Source organism: Artemia franciscana, unplaced genomic scaffold (genome assembly GCF_032884065.1).
Source record: "Artemia franciscana unplaced genomic scaffold, ASM3288406v1 Scaffold_289, whole genome shotgun sequence".
Taxonomy (NCBI): Eukaryota; Metazoa; Arthropoda; class Branchiopoda; order Anostraca; family Artemiidae; genus Artemia; species Artemia franciscana.
In genome coordinates this window covers 263,480-284,113 of record NW_027063627.1, presented here as the reverse complement: position 1 = coordinate 284,113, position 20,634 = coordinate 263,480, and the positions used below count along the sequence as shown (strand labels likewise).

The 20,634-nt window shown below is 36.3% G+C and overlaps 1 long non-coding RNA gene across 1 annotated transcript; it reads right to left on the bottom strand.

Annotated features, from left to right (window-relative positions):
• Positions 1-1,285: 1,285 nt before the first annotated feature.
• Positions 1,286-12,480, bottom strand: LOC136043078 (uncharacterized). The gene is made up of 2 exons (XR_010621544.1): positions 9,535-12,480; positions 1,286-1,828 (listed from the first exon to the last, which is right to left on the bottom strand). It is a non-coding gene; the product is annotated as an uncharacterized LOC136043078 (long non-coding RNA).
• Positions 12,481-20,634: the final 8,154 nt, after the last annotated feature.

Sequence of the window (20,634 nt, the reverse complement as noted above, 5' to 3'; positions counted from 1 at the left end):
TTCTGCAAAGTGTCTCTAGGCTCAGTGCCTAGCTCTCATTCAATTATATAGTACTTTATTTTTTTCGTATTATGATGAATATCAAAAAGGGAATCTATTCTTATAGTGTCATTCTGATGCTCAGTCGTGTTCCAATATCGCTTCTAATGAAGATTTCCTAGATGCTTTTGCTGATGATACCACTCTTGGGACCCTTGGGAAGACGGAATGTGATATCAAGTTTAACGTTGTGACAATATTCAAGAGAGTTATTTCATGGTTTAATGCGAATTACTTGGCCTTGAATGTTGGTAGGTCACATTTTCTTATTTTTTTCGAATTGGTATAGCTTTCCCTCAGCTTACACACCTTCAGGTGTCACAAAGCTCTTTGTGTAGACCAGAGAATCGGGTGGTCAGGTTTCTTGGAATCCTGCTTGATCTTTCATTTAAAAACCATATGGACATGATAAGGGTTAAGGTCTCACGGAGTTTGGGTATCATTCGAAAACTTACACATATTTCCTGGATCTATTCTGAAACTTCTTTTTTTCTGCCTTGTCCGGTCATATTTTTCTTATTGCCCCATTGTATGGATGTCTACTTTTCCGTCTACACTGCAGTCACTTTCTGTCATGTATAATAAAGCACGGCGTCTGGTTATGGACACCAACTGTTCCTCGCCAACACCGCTCTTAAGTCTACGGTCTATTTACATTATTTCTTGTGCTTCTTTTGTCTTTCCTCAGCTTCACGGCAATCTTCCAAAATCTCTTCGAATAACTCCTATGTTTGTTTCTGATTCAGTTCCATATAGCCTTCGTTCTTCAAATAACATCTACATTCCGCCCCCTAATATTCGATCAGACTTCAATCCCCTCATTGCTTGTCAACAGGTCTGGAATTCACTACCTTCTTCAGTAGAGAGATGCCAATCGTTTGAGACTTTTAAAAGGATTCTTAAGGATAATTTAGTAAAAAATCAAATAGAATAGCATTTTTTTTCTTCCTCTGAGGAGTTGATGTCTTCTGAGTTTTCTTCATGGTGTATGGTTGTCTTCTCTGCACTTTGACTCCCAGGCCTCAGGTATTTTCTCTTTTTCATCTTTTGTGTTATTTGGCTATTGTTCTATTTTTTTTTGGTTGTTGCTTATATTGTATTTTTTTGTATCCCCCTTGTATCCCTGGCCATGGAGCCTTTCGAGGGGGAATAAGTGTATTGTATTTCCATTTTGTATTGTATTTTATTGAATAAACTCCTTCTTCTTTTTCTCTCTTCTCTATGCCGGAATAAAAGAAAACTGACATTGAACTTGGAACATATTTATTACATACATGATGTACAACTGTAAAACAATTAAAATAAGCTCAGGTAATAATTTAGTTTACACTGGAATCAAAAACATAATTCGAGGTTATTATGATAACTTTTTAAAATTCGTTGACCTGCTACGTACGAACAGGAGAAAAAGCTTTATAAATATAGAAGACTTTATACAAATACACTGAAAATTCGAGTAGATAAGAAAAATGACTGGATTTATTAAAACAAGACAGAAAGTTTTTTTTTTTTTTTTATCGAACACCGTCAACTTTAAGTAGTCCTGCTTGACTTCCAGAATGTGACGTGGCACTCAAACTACCATCAAGTGAATCTAAATCTAAATCCGTATTTATCATAGTTCTTTCTTGAAGAAGGAGTAACTCATTTGCACTTAATGCTGGTTGTATAGTGCAGTTTGAAGAAGCACGTACAGGGATACTCAAGGAATTTTTAGGTAATGTCCCACTTTTGTAGCTATTCTTACCAACGCCACCAGTATACAGCATGTCACTTTTTGGAAAATCAACTGAAAAAATAAGAGTAAAGTCAATACGTTAATTGCAGAGTATGACTCGGTACTTAAGGTTTTAATTGTACCGTTTCTTCCTGCTCCTTCTTTTTGTAACATCATTCTCAATATATTTTAACAAAACCAACCAGAAAAGTCATAAATTTATAGATGTTCAAGGGAATAAACACATTTCAAAGTTGGCTTCTTTTTTATCTTACAGTACCTCAGATGTAGTAAATCCAAAATAATCCTGACTATTGTTCTGAAAAGCGATTTCTTAAATTACTCCAAGCTCATTATACAAATATCTTGCCTAAGAATACTTAGCTACATAAAATAAAAATAGGCTATGCTCGTTTCGTGATTTTTGAGAGAAGAAATCTCATCAGGATAACCACCAGGACTTGACTGAGTAACAGAATCACGAAGCTAAAAACTTGAGCAAAATATTATTTCTTTATTTATAGGCAAAATCACATAGGCAACTAGCCTGGTAGAATAATTTTTAATAGATATACCGTTAATATTATTCTCTAGCTAGGTAAATTAGAGCTGAGATGGATCACTGTCATTTATTCTTCCAAGTTTAGAGTCTGGTTTCACGAAAAAAAGAACACTTCTTATAACGGCCCAAATCCTGTACTTTGGAATTAAAACCATAGTTTTTAGTTTTTATCTTTAACATTGTTTTTTTTTTAACTCAAATCTGGTCGTGGAACTTCCATACAATTTGAATTTTTTTTTATATTTACAATAATCTAGATGTAGCGATGACAGATCACAGCTAATAGTTTCAACGACCATAATACTTTTTCACTATTTCACGTATTAAACAAAGTAAACTTATAACAAAAAAAAAAATTGTTATTTCGGCAAACTAATGATCAAGTCTAAATTCTCGAAAAATTTGCACCGAAAGGAATAATTGACCCTTCAACTAGTGTCGCAACTACTCACAACTAGTGTCAATAACATCAGATTTTATTTTTACGTCTTTATCTTCCTTTGTTTTCTTATTTTATCTAAAATTGGTCAAAATATTTCCAGTACCGTTTCCTAGATCCTTTAAATTTTCAAAGCCTTTTGAGCATTAAAAAAACGGCCGTCGCTGAAGTTGATAAAACAACACAATTATAGCATTGGATAAAAAATTTACAAAGAAAAAGCTTATGATCCAGCGTTAATTATGAACGGTTTCTAAAAAAAAACTTTTCAATTTCAAAATGATGGCAAAATCATTAACATCGGCATAAATGTAGCCTGTCGTTAAGACTAATAGCTATCTACTGTAAAATCACCAATAAATAGGAACATGCCAGTTTTTAGGTGGATTTCTGTAACCGTTTTTATTTTCACAAAAACATACATACTAGTTAGAGGAAAAGCTATTACATTGCATAAGTAAAGAGCCTCGTGCCCACATGTATTATATCCTTTTATTTCATGCCCCACTCTAACCCGACTATTTCATGTGGAAGAGGTGGTCTTAAAACGATTAGATCATTCGATCAGTAATATAAAGTTTTAGGTCAAAGGTGAGTGGAGGGCAACCTCCATTACCATTTTTCTACAAAATCCTATACCATATTTCTACCTGGCCCGCATGCACCCCTCCTCCGTGGTATCGAGCCAGAATTTTGAGATAGCCACTCAGTTCAAGATTACAAAAAGTAAAAAATTGCACTCTTAGTTGTGCTCTAAAAACAATAACATAATAATAATAATAAAAAAAAACAATTAACAACAAATATTAGAAGTAAAATTTGAAAACTGACATGGGAATGATCTAGGCCCCACATGTAGGCTAGTGAACACCTTTGAAACCCAGCCCCTTCTCAAGTCAAAATCTATTGATCTTTTTCTTTTTTTTCTTATCATACATTATATTTTTTGAGTAATTTGCCTTCTGGTTTTCCTCCTACATGTCATCCTTCCCCCTTAAATAGCTTCATTCGTTCATATTCAATCAGATGCATACACAAGGGAACATTGGTTCCTTTATCGATCTAATAATAAATACAACGATCTTCCAGATTTACTTTTATCGAATATTTAATCCATTTTTTTTTTATTTTACTCTCTAAGTAAAAAAAATATATATATATAGTGCTACCGAACACCTTTGAAACCCAACCCCTTCTCAAGCCAAAATCTATTGATCTTTTTCTTTTTTTTCTTATCATACATTATATTTTTTGAGTAATTTGCCTTCTGGTTTTCCTCCTACATGTCATCCTTCCCCCTTAAACAGCTTCAAGTGTTCATATTTAATCAGACATGCATACACAAGGGACCATTGGTTCCTCTATCGATCTAATAATTAATAAAACGAATTCACATGATTTACTTTTTTCGAATATTTAATCTGTTTTTTTTTTTATTTATTTTACTCTCAGCAATATATACAGTGCTAGCGAACACCTTTGAAACCCAACTCCTTCTCAAGACAAAATCTACTGATCTTTTTCTTTTTTTTCTTATCATACATCATATTTTATTGTGTAATTTGCCTTCTGGTTTTCCTCCTACATGTCATCCTTCCCCCTTAAACAGCTTCCTGCGATCATATTTAATCAGACATGCATACACAAGGGACCATTGGTTCCCCTATCGATCTAATAATAAATAAAACGATTTCCCATGATTTACTTTTTTCGAATATTTATTCTGTTTTTTCTGTTTTTTTTTTTTACTGTCTACAATATATACAACCATGGGCACAAAACTCAACATTGATTAAAAAATATAGTGTAGCCATTCTACAAATCTAAGTTTCAAAAGTGAGTGAAAACATTATAGGAAAATTGCAGGTCACCCGTGGCTAAGAGTCCTTATTTGACTTATGTCTGATTTTTTTTTTTTTTTTGTCTCTTATCAAGCTAAAATTTATTACTGCTGTCGTATTTTTTTGTTCGTGTAAATGTTCTTTACATTTGTCTTTTTTTCTCTTTATGCAATGTCCCTTTATTATTTTTATAGGCGGATTCTCAATTAAATTTATACTCAGCTAAGGCCAGCAGAAGTAAAGCGCTGAAAGGCTTAGAATCGAGAAAATACCGTACAAAGGTTATCTATTTCCTATTGATCAATGCCATCACTGTCCCCGAATTGCTGGGGGTGCCACAAAAGTTTAGAAATTTCTCCGAAAGGAAATCAGCGCAAAGTGGTGTCAGCTTCTTAGCCATTTTAGCCTTTAAAATTGCTACTCCTCGAAAAAGAAGACCTAGCGACAGATAAGTTTGAAATTCAGCCCCCGGTGTTTCCAGGAATCATCCATCCCTGAAGGTGCTCCAAGTCCCCAAGCAGCAGAAAAAGATATTTATGCATCATAGCTCTTCCCCAGTTAATTGAAAGCTTGACCAAGTTTCATAAATATGAGCATTACTTTGGCCTTGGAAATAGATTCAGAAGTAAAGTAGTTCCCGTACTTTCACTGCTTTTAAAATAATCAAACTTGGGCCGGGATAAAAGTCGAAAATGTCTGAGGTCATAATTACCAAACTGACATTTTAACTTCGCAAAAGAAAACTTTCTCAGAAAATGCCACAGAGGCTTACAAAAAAGGTAGGCCATTCTATCACAAATAAGAGTAGAACTATTTGTGTCCAATATTTCAAAAAGTTGCCCAATTGCAGCAGCTTTGTATTGTTGCAGCGAGGATTATCTTTTCCCTCAAAAATAAGGTAAATATAGAAAATGTGTCATGTTGACGCTTCCACTACAGATTTATTTACAGTCAACTAGACTTCCGACAAATCCTCAATATCCTGCCTCTTTTCACTCTTTTCAAACACAGAGAGCGACAAAAAGTCACGTGGAGATCACCTGACGGAACCACCAAAAACTGCATCGATTATGTACTCGTCTCGAAACTCTGGAAAACTAGCATGCTAGACACAGTTGTTCTTGCAGGAGAAGACTTTGACAGCGATTACACACTGGTAATGGCATCTTTCTGCCTCCGTCTGAAGTCGGCAATAAAACTCCAGAAAAGTCCCAAGATTCCATCCTGTGCTTCTGAAAGACCAATCAACTCCAGCCTCTCAACTTTTTAACCAGTTCTCGTTTTGATTAACGCTCAGTAAAACTATTTTCCAGAAATTACGCATGAGTAATAAGAGAAAAAGGACCATATTATTTTATAATTTTTGAGTGCAAACTTAAAATGTTCTTTTTTCTAAGACGCACTTTTTTTGAAGATAAAACTCAATGAACACAGAAGCAAGTTCTTACAATAAATTAAATAAAAAAAACAAGTTTTTTTAAATGAAAGTAAGGAGCGACATTAAAACTTAAAACGAACAGAAATTACTCCGTATATGAAAGGGGCTTTTCCTCCTCGACACCCCGCTCCTTACGCTAAAGTTTTTTATTGTTTTAAAAAGTAGAGTTGCGAGAAAGAATCAAACTTTAGCGCAAGGAGCGGGGTGTCGAGGAGGAAAAGCCCCTTTCATATACGGAGTAATTTCTGTTCGTTTTAAGTTTTAATGTCGCTCCTTACTTTCATTTAAAAAAACTTGTTTTTTTTATTTAATTTCTGAAAGTTTTTTAATTAATGCATGTCTGATTTCGGCTCTCCGTACATAAATTATTAAAATGAAATTTGCGTATTAATTCTTTTTTTGGCTAAATGGCTTTCTCTTAGTTTTGATCAGACGATTTTGAGAAATAAGGGGTGGGGAAGGAGGTCTTGTTGCCCTCCAATTTTTCGGTTGCTTAAAAAGGCACCTAGATCTTTTATTCTTAACGAACGTTTTTATTAGTAAAAAAAAAATACGTAACTTAAGAATTAACTTACGTAACAAACTTTTATATTCTTATATTTTTGATTATATATATGAGGGGGCTGGTCCCCTCGTTAATACCTCGCTCTTCACACTAAATCTTGTTTTATCCCAATTCTTCAAGAATGACCCCTGAATCAGAAATGCCGTAGAATAAATAGTTGAAATTATTAAAAAAATTTTAGCATAAAGAGTGAAGTGTTTATCTCCTCCTAAATACTTCGCTCTTTATGCTAAAGTATTTTTAGAACCCCTCATATGCGTAATAATCTCTGTTCCTTTTTAAGTTTTAATGCTTCTCCTTACTTTCGATTGAAAAAACTTTTTCATGTTTATATTTTCATTGTTTTTTTTTTATAGTAATGCTAGAAAGTCCTGCGCCCTTTTCATTGAATTTCTCTTCCCCAATGAAATATTCCTCCAAGGAAAGATCCTCCCATATAGCCCCCTCCCCTGAACCCCACACCTAAACCAAAAAAATCCCCCTGATAACGTGGGTACACTTCCCAGTAACCATTACTGTATGTAAACATTGGTCAAAGTTTGTAACTTGCAGCCCCTCCCCCAGGGACTGTGGGGGGTAAGTCATCCCCAAAGACATAGTTATTATGGTTTTAGACTATGCGGAACAAAATGGCTATCTCAAAATTTTGATCCGTTGAATTTTGGAAAAAAATGAGCGTGGGAGGGGGCCTAGGTGCCCTCCAGTTTTTTTGGTCACTTAAAAAGGGCACTAGAACTTTTCATTTCCGTTAGAATGAGCCCTCTTGCAACACTCTAGGACCACTTGGTCGATACGATGACCCCTGGGGAAAAAAAAAAAAAAAAAAACAAAAAAACAAATAAACACGCACCCGTGATTTGTCTTCTGGCAAAAAATACGAAATTCCACATTTTTGTAGATTGGACCTTGAAATTTTTTCTATAGGGTTCTCTGATACGCTGAATGCGATGGTGTAATTTTCGTTAAGATCCTATGACTTTTAGGGGGTGTTACCCCCTATTTTCCAAAATAAGGCAAATTTTCTCAGGCTCGTAACTTTTGATGACAAAGACTAAATTTGATGAAACTTATATATTTGAAATCAGCATAAAAATTCGATTCTTTTGATATATCTTTTAGCATCGAAATTCCGTTTTTTAGAGTTTCGTTTACTATTGAGCCGGGTCGCTCCTTACTACAGTTCGTTACCACGAACTGTTTGATTATATTTCTATGCTGAGCTGCACTTGTTTCTTTTTTCAAACTCTTTTTTTTTCTAGCTTAATTTGGACTTGAACGACAGTAATGACTGCCTTTCCTCTAAAAAGTTTGAAGATGAAAGGGGAGAGATGTAGAAAGGTCCTTGGTCCCACAAAAGTCTTTCTATCACAGAGATGGGACATCCTGACAGGGATCCATTTACGAAGAGATGGAAAATGTCTACTTTTATGCACCAAGAAGTTGGTGTGCGACTAAGCTTGACACTGTGATTCTATAGTAGGGACAAGGAGACATTGGTTGGGCCATCAATCCATGTTGTGCATACAGCAATAAAAACGTTGAGAATCCATGCATGATTCCACTTCAAACAAGATATAATATGCCTGCCTTTCTTTAAGTAAAATGAGATATAGGGGTGGAGGGGTCAAGGAAACACTTTGTATATCCAATCGAGTATATTTAAAATCCTTAAATCATTCCGTTCAAACATTGCGTGACACACGTATGTTTCTATTAAAATTTAGCCACATATTGGAGGGAACACCTATTATGAATTCAATAATACAGGTAGAAAATCCTTGCACGATTCCGCTTCAAATAAGATAAATATGCCAACCTTTCTAGAGAACAAATAAAGACCGAAAGGAGGGGCTTCCAGAGCCCACTTTAAGTCGCTCATTAAGCACATTGAAGGTCGTTAAATGATTCGGGTTCATGCTTGTCAAAGCATGCCTATCTTTCTGCAAAAACGTTAGAACGTTGAGAGGCGCTATTCTACTGAAATCCTTGCGTGATTCTGGTTTAACAAGGTGCAACATGCCTACCTTCCTTCAAAGAAGTTGGGAATAGGAGGGACAGGGGGATATTGGAGGACTAATTGCCCAAATTTATGCCTCGCATTTAAAAGATTGGAAATCCTTGTATGAATTGGTTTCAGGATGTAACATGTTAGCCTTTCTGAAGAAAAGGCGAGGAAAGGGAGGGGGAAGAGGTCACGGGTTTACGTCTCCAATAATACTAACCCTTCTGTAATTCGAGTTCAAGAAAGGTACCACACACCTACATGTTTACTAAAATGTCGGCAGTTGTATGAGGCAAGGGAGGGGGGACAATAGGACAACTTTGCAAGTTCAATAATACAGCTCAAAAATGGCTGTTTCATTCTTCCTCGAACAAGTTGCAATACGCCTACCTTTCTGCTAATAGGTTGACGGGGAAGGGTGAGGAATTAGCGACAAGCCCACTTAGTGGCTCCAGCTTGTATTTACACCGAATCAGAACTTAACTCGTATAAAAGAGCTGCGCACTTCAATCCGAAGGAAACCATCTCTTTTACGGATATATAAAGTTGCCTATCTCTCACCATAAGAAAATATTTTGCGATGGGAACAGGGAACCACCTCTCATTTTAAGAGCTTTAAATTTTAATCTAACTTCAATTTGAAACTAGCATATACTTACACTGCCAGCTATAACGAAAGTTTCCAGTTGAAACGAGTCATGGTTCCAAGAAACAAGAGCTTGACGGAACAGTTTCAGACAGTCTTTTGTGACACTCATTGTGACACCACTTCCACTCACACACTATAGACTCTTACTCAAAAACATGCAAAAAGCATCCTTTTTTGTCCCAAAATACATAATATCGCATCTATCAATAACCTAGCAATAACCCACATTCCATAAAAATAACCTATAACCCAGCCTACAACACTAAGAATGAACGAACTTACTTGGTAATATATTATTGAGGGGATCCAAGTGTGACTTTTTTTCCAAACACACAACCTCTGTAGGACTGCTAGAAAACTCATCCACATAGTGACTATTAGAACTAGTAGGTTGGACTGTTACCGCACCATAGCTGCCCGATAATATAACTGCAGTGTCCTTTGCTTCTGGGCTAGGGAGCGCACTCACTGGCCAACTTTCTATTTCTTGAGTGTGCAAACCACGAGCATCTGCAAGGAAAAAATACAATTTATAGGATTATAAATTACATCCGAAGTAAAAAATGCACAAAATAAGATGAAGCAGCATCTGGCAGAAAAAGGGAAGAAGAAATTGTTCTACCACCTGTCGGTTCTCCCCGAATCAAAAAGGAGATGGCACAATTTTAAATGTTTCAATTTTTTTATCGATCGTAAAAATAGTCAAATAGTTGTTTACAATAAAAAACATAATGCCGTCTATTTTGAGGGAAAAGTCAGCAGTCGGTAATGAGAAACAAGCAAATTCATCAACACTTTTCTAGGCTGTCGATAGTTAAAAGAAATTACATCATTATTCACAATAAGGAGCAAAGAATGTAGGAAATCGTAACTGAACTGTAAACTCTAGTTGTTCTACGATAAGAAATAAAGGAGATGGAGGTGTATCCTATCTAATTACTGGGGCACTTGGCCTCGGAGCGTGGAGGGGAGCGATCCTCTTCGGAAACTAAAGGTGTTAATGAGGCCCCTGAACCAGCAACTGCTCGTAGCCTTTCATAATCAGTTGTAATTACCTTACCAGGGCCTAGCCTCTCCTAGCAGCGAGCCATGGGGCATACCCTCCCCCATTTCAGGTCAATACCTATTCTTCCCACACATGTACACTTTAACCTTTAACTCAATCGACACCCTCAGTTGTACCGACTGATATTCCCTATTTAACTATTCTATGGGGGTGGAACCAGAAAGAAGTTACTTCACGTTCCCGATGTAGCTGTACCTCGTATAGTTTAACCACGATTATTCATGAGACGTTTGGTAATGATTGCCTATGCTAATTTTAAAGTATGCAAATATACAAGTTAGGTTCGGTCAAGATTCGGAGTTGGATCAACCGTTGGAGGTTCAGAGGCTTTTGGAGCCAATTCCCCTTGACGGCTGGTCAGTTTTCGTTCCTGTCAAATTTTAAGTTGAGTGGACGAAGAAAATTGTGCTGCAAGAGTCTTCTCACTAAATGACTAGGGCCCATTAATTTTTTCCTTTTGTTGATGGGTTGTTTAGTACATGCATTCCTCTTGGACCACAGACTATGCCAAACCGTCCCTTCACGAGATGGGAGCACTATAATTATACACTTCTTCCTGCGGCCTTTCAAGCCCAAGTCTTTCGGCAATGGAGTCCAAGTCATGTACCCTCGTTATTTGGATGGCCAAATGGTGGAAATACTTAGATGGCAGTGAATCTTCAATCAGATGATGAATGTGCCAAACAGAAGTTGCAAACTGCAAACTTGGAGTAGTATATCAATTGAAACTAAATGCCAGAAAGGCGATAAGAGGAAAGTTGCAATTTTAAAACTTTAAGCTTAGTGTTATTGCCTCTATTTTATTTTGACCAAGAAGAATGTGCTTATGACCATTTCTCAGTAGGGGAGTGCTGCGTGACGAAGGACGGCCGTGCATTATTCAGATAAATGTCCCCTTTTCTTTTTTTAACTTCTTTTTTTCATTTTAGTAAACCTTTGCTATTCTCTTTTCTTAATTTTCTTTTTATTCTCATCAATGACTACGTTATAGGTAATTGACTGACTGAGTCACAATTAGCTAAATTCATCAAAATTGGCAATGTTTAAAGTCTGAAAACATGAATCATACTTTCTCAAAATTTTGGTTGAAACAGGTAACAAGCTCAAACTTCCATAAAAATGATTTTCCCTGAATGACTGTTATTTTTTAATCATGTTTATCCTATAATTGATTTTTCTTTGTTTCACATCCTCTTACTCTTGGTGACGAAAGAGGTTCTCTCTGACTAGTTAAGGTTTGTCTTGTGATCATGAAGTCAAAACAAGTGGCTATGGTAGTAAGAGCAATAAAATTACGATTGATTTAATCTGGGAGTGCTTACCCCTAATATTTGTAGTGGTATTTTTCGGTATAGAAGACATCAAGGAGCTACCATATCAAGGTGTTAACGCGGTGTGTGTCCAGATATATTTTCTGCTCGATTGCACTAGCGCGCTTAAAGCCGAGCTCGACTTCCCGGCAAGATGGTTGGAAGTAATATGGGATTACACTGAAGCGTGACATTAGTTATCAAGAGTTTCCCCGACTCCAAAATTTTCTTGACGATGTTAGGTTCCCTAACCGTGAGGGGAGCTTACACTTCCTTTTCTACACGTAGTTTATAAACCATGCTCTTAAGCAAACATTTAAAACAATTTCTAGGGAATTTCAGAATTTACGATTATAAGAAAGTAGGTGGGCTCAATTAGCAATATACTGACAATCCCCTTTTGTTCCTAGATATTATCCAACACATCTTTTTAACTGCAGCTGCAGGGAAACTGATATTGCCTTTGTATTAATGAGAAACAGAAATGAAATTTACCTTTTAAAGCATGTATATGACCAAAAGAATATATGACCGTTTCTATTTGATGTAAAACAATTGGCCTTCAAAACTGTTAGGCTTCTTTTTTCTTAACATGCAGGAAGCACAAAAGAACCCTTCTAGGGGGAGAGAAAATAAGTATTTTTTCCTTTTAAAGGAATCTTTCCTCCCATGAGTGTACTGGTTGTTTACGAAGTTCTTTGGTCAGTTCGTGTTGAAGAAATGGAAAACATTAGAATATGGGAAATGCTACAAATGTGAGATTTATCGCCGAACCACGCCCATTGCTTAAGGCAAAACTTAGTATTAATTTTATTTCGGCATGACATTTCATGTAAACAAAATGAGAAAGGATAAACGTCAACAATTTTTTTTTTTATTTGAGGTTACAAAACATAGAAAATCAATATGAGTAGAATGATCAACATATATCTTCAAACTTTTATGCTGAACAATCGACATTTGATTATAGTCACAGTTTAATAATAATTTATTAATTAAGAATTAATGAAATATTATCAATACAGTTTCTAATTCATCCTTAAAAAAAACATTTAGGAAACTCTTAATAATAAAGAATTTATTAATCACGGTTCACTTCAAATTTGCGATTGAAATGAAGGCAAAAAAAAAAAAAAAAAAATGTAAATTGAAATCATGATAAATTACTTTAGATAAAGTTCAGCCCGTTGCCAGAAGATATTTGTAAACACTTCGTTTTGAAATTCATTCAGGACAATAAGTAAAAGAGAGGATGAACGAAATATATACTGCCTAATACATATAAGACCCCAGTAAATAAACAGTATTAGTAATGACAACTATTGTCTAGTTTGATCAATTCACCTAACTGAGAAATGACAATTCATAGAAAATCAAACCAACGGACATTGAAAGTATAATTTTGAAACTACAACTAAAGAGAATGAAAAATACGGTTGTCCAAAATACTTTAAAAATTTATGAATCCTTACGAGAGACCAAACAGATTGGTCTCTTTTAGAATGTTCTCAACAATCCATCTTAATATCTTTTGTAATATATTAGACCTCCAAAGACTAAACTGTTTAAATCAAAGAATTAAGGCCACCTTCTCCTCAAAACAAAATTAAAAAATGAGAAGTTTAGAAAGACCTTTCCTATGCTCAAACAGGGGGATCCTGAATGTACATTTAATATTTCTATGTTTTTGTTCCTTTTGCAAATTACGTAAAATATTATATTACGGGAAAATTCTTTTTTACAAACGATAGAAATTTATGATAAGAATTCCAGATTCAGCAGAAAAATTGAATTGAAAGCACCCATTTCAACGCAAAAAAGGGAATAAACAATAAAATAATAATTAAAACCAAAACTTCGCCATAAAGAAATTCAAACGGTTATTACACACCAAGTACAATACTGGGCGCATTGAAAGACGGAAAAGAATTTACTAGATATTTTCCAGAGAAATTGCCTGCGAACTGTTTTTAGTACCCGTCTGACAAAACATTTCTCTAACAGTAAGCTGCACAAAATTGTGGTTCAATCCCGCGTCAAAAGCAATAAAGAGAGAAAGGTTGAGATGGCTAGGACACGTTCTGCGAATGAAAGATGACAGATTGCCCAAGACCGTCCTTATTGGACAACCCTCTAGGACCAAACGAAAAGCAGGTCGTCCGTGAATGGGGTAAAAAGAGGCCGTAAAGAAAAATTTAAGAGAAATGGAAACTTTTTGGGAGGGCGTAAAAAGAGAGGATTTGAATAGATTGGGCGAGGAGAGTGCGTAGCTGTGTTGGCATCTGGCGGCTTGATGCAGCAGGGAGTAGTTAGTAATAGCAGTACTATAACTGACTGATAAAATTTCATTGACTTTTATTTTAAATTTAGCATAATTTATTGTATTACAAACATAGTAGAAACAATTAAACTTCCAGGTGAGTTTATTTTAGCTGTGACACTCAAAATAGCAAGTCTTACGATTAGGTCTGGGAACCTTCAAGATGACCCAAAGTTGTATTGAAAGTAATCTCTTCCTAAATAAGTTCCCATATCAAGAAGTTCAACTACTTAGAACTTCTCGAGAACGAGAAGCCATAATCCCAGATAAGAAGTAACTTCCCGGCTTTTACAACTAGAGCCAGTTCAAGCCAAGGATTATATATAAATAAAGAAGAAGATGTAACATCACAGAAAAACACTGTAAAGATGCATTTCATCACGATAAATGGCATTATTTTTGGGCGCTTACTTTTAGTTTATTTAATAAATACTATTAGTTACTCCTTGGAAACATAGGCGAGCATTTGGCCAAAAAATTGTTTTATTTGGATGTCACTTTTTCATATTTACAGCTGACCGACTTCAGATATTCGTTAGTTAACTATATATCACAGTTTAATTCGAAAAGAAGTTACTGTCCAATGAACCAAAATATCAGTTACTTTCGTGATATTAACTTTCGCAAAAATTAAAGCTGACGAAGGTGATATCTCGACTTATGTTCTATGGAATGCAATGTCAATGAGCAATCCAAAAGCTATTTCATCCGAAAATATACACGGCATTTGGTGATCTGTATAATTACGAATTCGGGACATAGTCATAAAAAACTATTTTATATTTATTATAGATCGCTAATTTTGTTTAAACTATGTGTATCTTTGAGAGAGAATGCACCATCCCGTGGCATTGCTACCGCTGAATATGGGAAGCTCAATGTATCATTTTTTTTTGAAAATTCTAAATCGATTATCTGCCTAAGAATTTTCAACCCACAGCCTTTTTTTACACTTCATAATAGAAGTAATGTCCAGGTGCCACAAAATTCCAGATTGAACCACTTTGCAGCAGTGGCCCCAATCATTTTTTCTTCTTAAAAAGAACTTCTAACTTCTGTCCGATTGAGCCTTTACCCCATTTTCTAGAACCATTAGTTAGATACATTCAACCTGACAAAAAAAAAAATTTCAAAGTAAGGTTAATAAAAATAATAATAGAAATAAGAGTAGTATCCCATCTCTACTTTTAAGCACCATGTATACTCATTACTTTAAGCACCATATACCCCGGGGCATTTTATGCAGTTTAAGCGCCATGTTCTCCCCCCATTCCTAGGACTATTTGGAGTTGCTAGTCCCTCGTATCCAGCTAAAAACTTCTACGTGATTTAAAATTTTTCCAGAAACAATATACTCTTGGTGAGACCATTTTATCTGTACAAGCTGGCCCATGTTGTTATCACGACTTCCAGGGCAATAAGAAAATTCTTCAAAATGAATACCAGATATTCTTTCCGAAACAGCGCCACGAATACGAGCGGCCAGTACCACCCTTATCCCAGCCAAACATTTTGATTTAAAAGTATGATCGTTCAATTATTTTCATTAGATGAAGTGACCTTAATCAAACATGATGTTTAATAAAAAAAAATCTTAACAAGGATCCTACCATACAAGAGGTTTGTGATCTAAATATTTTTTGTTATATGCTTAGCGGATGGGTACTGTTTCTTATACAGTTTCGGTTTATCAAATGATATTTACAGTCCCCTTTATGTTACCAAACTGTATGTATATCAGCTATAGTTTTACAATCACCACTCCCTACTAGCTATTCTTGAGCTATGAATTCAGTCCATGAAATATTTTGAACCTGGACCTTCAAGTTACGGTAAAACGCAATGTGAAATCTAAAAAAGAGCACTTACTGAATTTTATATGTTTATACATCATGTATAATCATTAGTTTAAAAAAAACACCCCTTCCTACTAGTTATTCTTAAACATTTGCATTCGGTCCATGGATTATAATTAAACCCAATCATTAACATGAGTATTAGTAGAATATTTATTATGAGTGCGATACTGTCAATCTCCCTATTAAAATCTTTGTCTAATTGTGAACGGGAACTCTATTAGTCCATAGACTATTATTGAAGCCAAGCCTTAACATAAATATTAGTCGAATACGTTTTATGAGTACGACAGGGTCCATCTCCCCATTAAGATATTTTTCTGGCTGTGAACAAGAAATGGATGGACATAGAATCGTAATGCATATAACAGGGCTCTATACCCCCTCGGAGGGAGGGGGGGGGTAACTGTTTTTTACTTACATTTTCAAACTGATTTTTTGTACTTTTTTTCAATGTCTTAAAATCACAATAAATATACTTAAAACAAAAAATTCAATGGTGATATTAAAAAAAAAAACGATAATATAAATATGTAAGTCGTGATTTTTTTCTATTAGAAAGATTCGGACCGTTTTTGAACGACAGATTCGGGAGGGGGAGGTAGGGATGGCGTAAAACCATCCACCGCTTTTCGTTAAAATGAAAAGCCGAGTGAGGTGTTCTCGCACTACGTGAAAAAAGAGATACAGACGTTTCACCAGGACTTCCACAATTTTGAGGGAGTTTTTTCGGAAGTGGGAAATATTTATAACAGGGAGGAAATTACAATGGAAATGGGAGCAGTTCTGTGGTTTTGTTTACTGAAAGTTTACATTTAAATGTTACAAAGTTTAAAAAGGAATTGGCTTTGAGAGGCGGGAGGGGAAAGAAGAATTTTATAAAATATAATGAAGATTTAAAGCGGTGTAGAGGTATACCACCCTTATGTTTCGATACGGGCTTAGAGTGCTTCAACTACGCGGTCCTTGTCCAGGGCATAGACCCACGGCAAAGCATGCCAGTAAGACACTTTTAGACAATTTGGCAGTTAATGGGGGAGGGGAGGGGGCAGTTTCCTAAAGTAGATTTTAACTGTTTAAAGGGACAATAAACACTTAAGGAGACAAGACATTTTTGAGAGGGCTAACGAGCATTTAAAGATTGGTGTTACAGTTTTAAAGTATGATGCATGGTATGGAGAGAGTGAAATTAAAGAAACAAAGGGGATTTTATATTCAGTGAGGGCTCCGTCCAACGAATCGGTGAAACACTGGGTATGCCTTCTTTACGAGCCTGCTAGTGTACCTGATCAAATTGGACATTTTTTTTTCCAATTCCCCACATTAGTCGAGTTTTAAGTGAGGGTGAAAAGAACAAAGAGATTTGCTATAATTGTCCAATGGATATATCTACATTCCATACAGAGTTAAAATTGAAACAACACTTGAGGCGCTGTACGTGTCATTGATGCCAGTCCGTGGAGACGGTTTTGAGTGACAAGCAGGGTTGCCAAAACCTTTTGGGACTAAAGTGTCAAATTCAGCAAAAAAGGGACACTTTTAGTGTCCTCCTAGAAAATTAGCCAATATACTTTAAAAGTTGACAAAAAAGGCTTTAAATGGATTTCTCGCAACTCCGGGGCCAGATTTAAGTTCTTCTTTTTCAAGTAAAAGCAAAGCGGTTCTTCAAATAAGTAAAATCCCATGTAAAACCTCAAATCGCCTAATACGCGAAGAAGAAAAAGAATTCAGTACAATTTCTCGGGTTCTCTTGAACCTTCGGTTGTACTAGTTTTTATTCTTTTATTCTTCTTTGCTGCTTTTTGAACGACAGTCTTCATTTTTGTCGTTATTGACAAAAAATTGAAAGCCCAGTCTTATTTCAGGAACAGCAGAAGATTCTGAATTATTTGTGCTGCGTTTGCGGTGTTACAGGAACGTAAAGAAAAGTTGGAGTACAGCTAAGATGAATGACAAAGTGTGTTGTTAAGTTTTTGTGTTTTCAGCCAAAATGTCTACTCTGTACGGCGAGAAAACGAAAATGGTGATAAAACCTGTCTTCACTATGAGCCGCCCCAGCCGTCTCGGCTGGAAAACGCCATAATGAAGACAGGGCTTAAAAGATTTGTGCCAGCAGACCACAGATACGATGTCTGTCGCTGCCGACACGGCTGAATTGCCCTTGCTCCCTTTTTTCCTTTAGTAGCATATCAGATCTTCTGCAAAATTTTGTCGACCATTTCCCACAGACTGATATCGAAAAGCGAGTGAAACGTGCTTGGCTTGGAAAGTGCTTCACATCCTTTTCACCTGGCTTTTGCCAACGCTGCTCTTGCAAAAATACACAACCACAGTATTATTTCATCCAAACATTAATGTATTCACGAGATCAATTAACTAAGAGATCACACTTGATAAGGAGAGAAATAGTGACAAGACAAATATCACTCGTTCTGTATAAAGCTAATCTATTCTTCAAAAAACAAAGAAATATCAAATTCTTTTGCAAATAGTGACAAGACAAATATCACATGTGCTCAATCAAATGTTGAATTAAAAAAGAAAAAGCAGAGAAAAACCTAAGAAAATGCTTTTTGGTGTAAGAATAGCTATGGTTTTTCGAGGAAAATCCGTTTCTCTCTACCCACTCTCTTTCTTCTGAGAAGAGGTCGATGGCGTCTGTAAAAGACAAAGGAAAGGCTTATTTAATCGCAATCCTTTTCACCAAAAGCAGAATGGTGCACAACAAATGTCTAAGCAAATCCAAAATATTTTGCGCTAGGCCTTTGCCATCTTCGTGGCCAAAATGGACCGACCAGTCCTAGTGCTAGAGGCATCTAATACCGCTGTAGGAGCACTTGAGCGGTCCCAGGTCACCCGAAAATTCCCTAAAGCGGCCCCAAGGGGGCCTGGAATGACTCTAGGGGCCCTGGGGTTGCTTTAGGGGAAACTAGGACCACTCTAGGGGGACCCTACTGCAGTCTCAGGGCACTCAAAAGGGCCCTAGAGTGGTCCCAGGGATCGCTCTAGGGTCCTGGGGATGATTTAGGGGAACCGCTTTAGGTGCCCCCTAGAGCAGAACCTGGCGACCCAAAAAGGTCCTAGACCATTCAGGGCGACCTAAGAAGCTCTAGAGCGATTTTAGGGGCCCAAAACAGCATCCGGAGGGCACTCCAAGAGGCTCCAGGGCCCGGCAGCCTGGGTCATTTTGCTAGCGTGAGAACTCATATTTCTAGTATATTTGAAAATTTGGATAGGTCCCCGCAAGCCATACGGCAGTATATTTGAAAGTTTAGATAGGTCCCCCGGTCACACAGTGTACGAACTTGCTCATTTTTCCAGTATATTTGAAAGTTAGAATAGGTCCCCCGGTCACATTGTGTGAGAACTTGTGTGGGATTTTCAAGTATACTTGAAAATTTTGTGGAGTTGACCTAAAAAAAAAAGAAAAGCCGCATAGTTTTTTTTATTGCGTGTTTGAATTGGGTCCCTTGTTACCCCCCCCTCCAAACACGCAAACAACGAAAATCGTGTGTCCATTAGGTTGACTTTGGAAGAACCTGTTACGGTTCACCCTCGTCCAAAAATTATTAAGCAGCAACAAATCAGATCAGGATCAGACAGTTTGCTACTAACTACTATCCAGGCCGCACCTCTGCATATTCCTGTAGACTACAAGTCATAAAACACCTTAAGCTTTTACTTACCAGCAGTTATATACTTGCTTCAGTTTTTTTTTATCAAAATTTTTTTTCTAAACTCTCTTGAGCAAGTCATATGTTTCACCACATTTGAATTTTCGCGCTTTTGAAAAGGAAAGTAGGGCGGATACAATAAAAAAATCCCTAAGACGAAAACGAACCTAAAAAGCACAAAACACAAATTAAAAGCAGTTGCAGTTAAGAAAAAACTGAAAATAAATACATATGGTATTGATTTTGAAAAAAATGTCAAAAAGTGTCCTTTTTTCCAAAAAGTTGCCTTTTTTCACCCAATAGTGGCACGGTGTAACCCAGAGTGAAAAAGTGTAAAAAAAGCACTAAAAGTGTCCCTTTGGCAACCCTAGTGACAAGGCCAACTTGCGTTTCAAGAATTTTCAGAATTCACTCTTGCAGAGGGACAAGGTGGCTTTATATATCGAAGCTAAACTCATGGGTGAGTGCCATACATCAAACTCGAATCGTGTTCAAGAACATGAAGATGTTGTAGTCTCTTATGCCCGTGGGCAGAGATGCTAGAAATACAATGCAATTGGCGGAGGTATTTGAGACGTTGGGTGGGGAAGATTGTGTAGGCGCAGTTAGGGTTGCAGTTATTAAAAGAGCAAATAAGTCAATTTCACAGCTGTGCAACGTAAACTATCCAGTGGATATCACTGGAAGATGAGCTGGCAATTAGAAATAAAGATACGTGTTGGGTATGTAACGAGAAATTTGTTGAGGGTAGTGTTCCATGACCAGGGCCATAAAAGCAATCCTATTTTATCAGGGCAGAGTAACTTTCGTGGACTGGCACATATATCTTGTGATTTAAACGTTAAGCAGCCATATTTTCTACCGATTTACATGTATAATTCCAGCTATCATTTGAAAATCATGTTACTAGCATTGGGACGTTTGCATAAAAGTGAAGTTGTAGACGGCTCATGCGTAGATGGGTCTTCTTCATATAAAACCATACCCAAATCATCTGAGAAGTTACTGCTCTTAGAATTCAAAGGGAAAACAGTTGAGAATAATATTATGTACTTCAACAAAATCCGTTTTTTAGATTCCAATCGTTTTTCCCCAAATCCTTAAGTCAATTGATTCAATTAAAAAATGCGATGATTTTAATAGCTTCCCCGTCCTT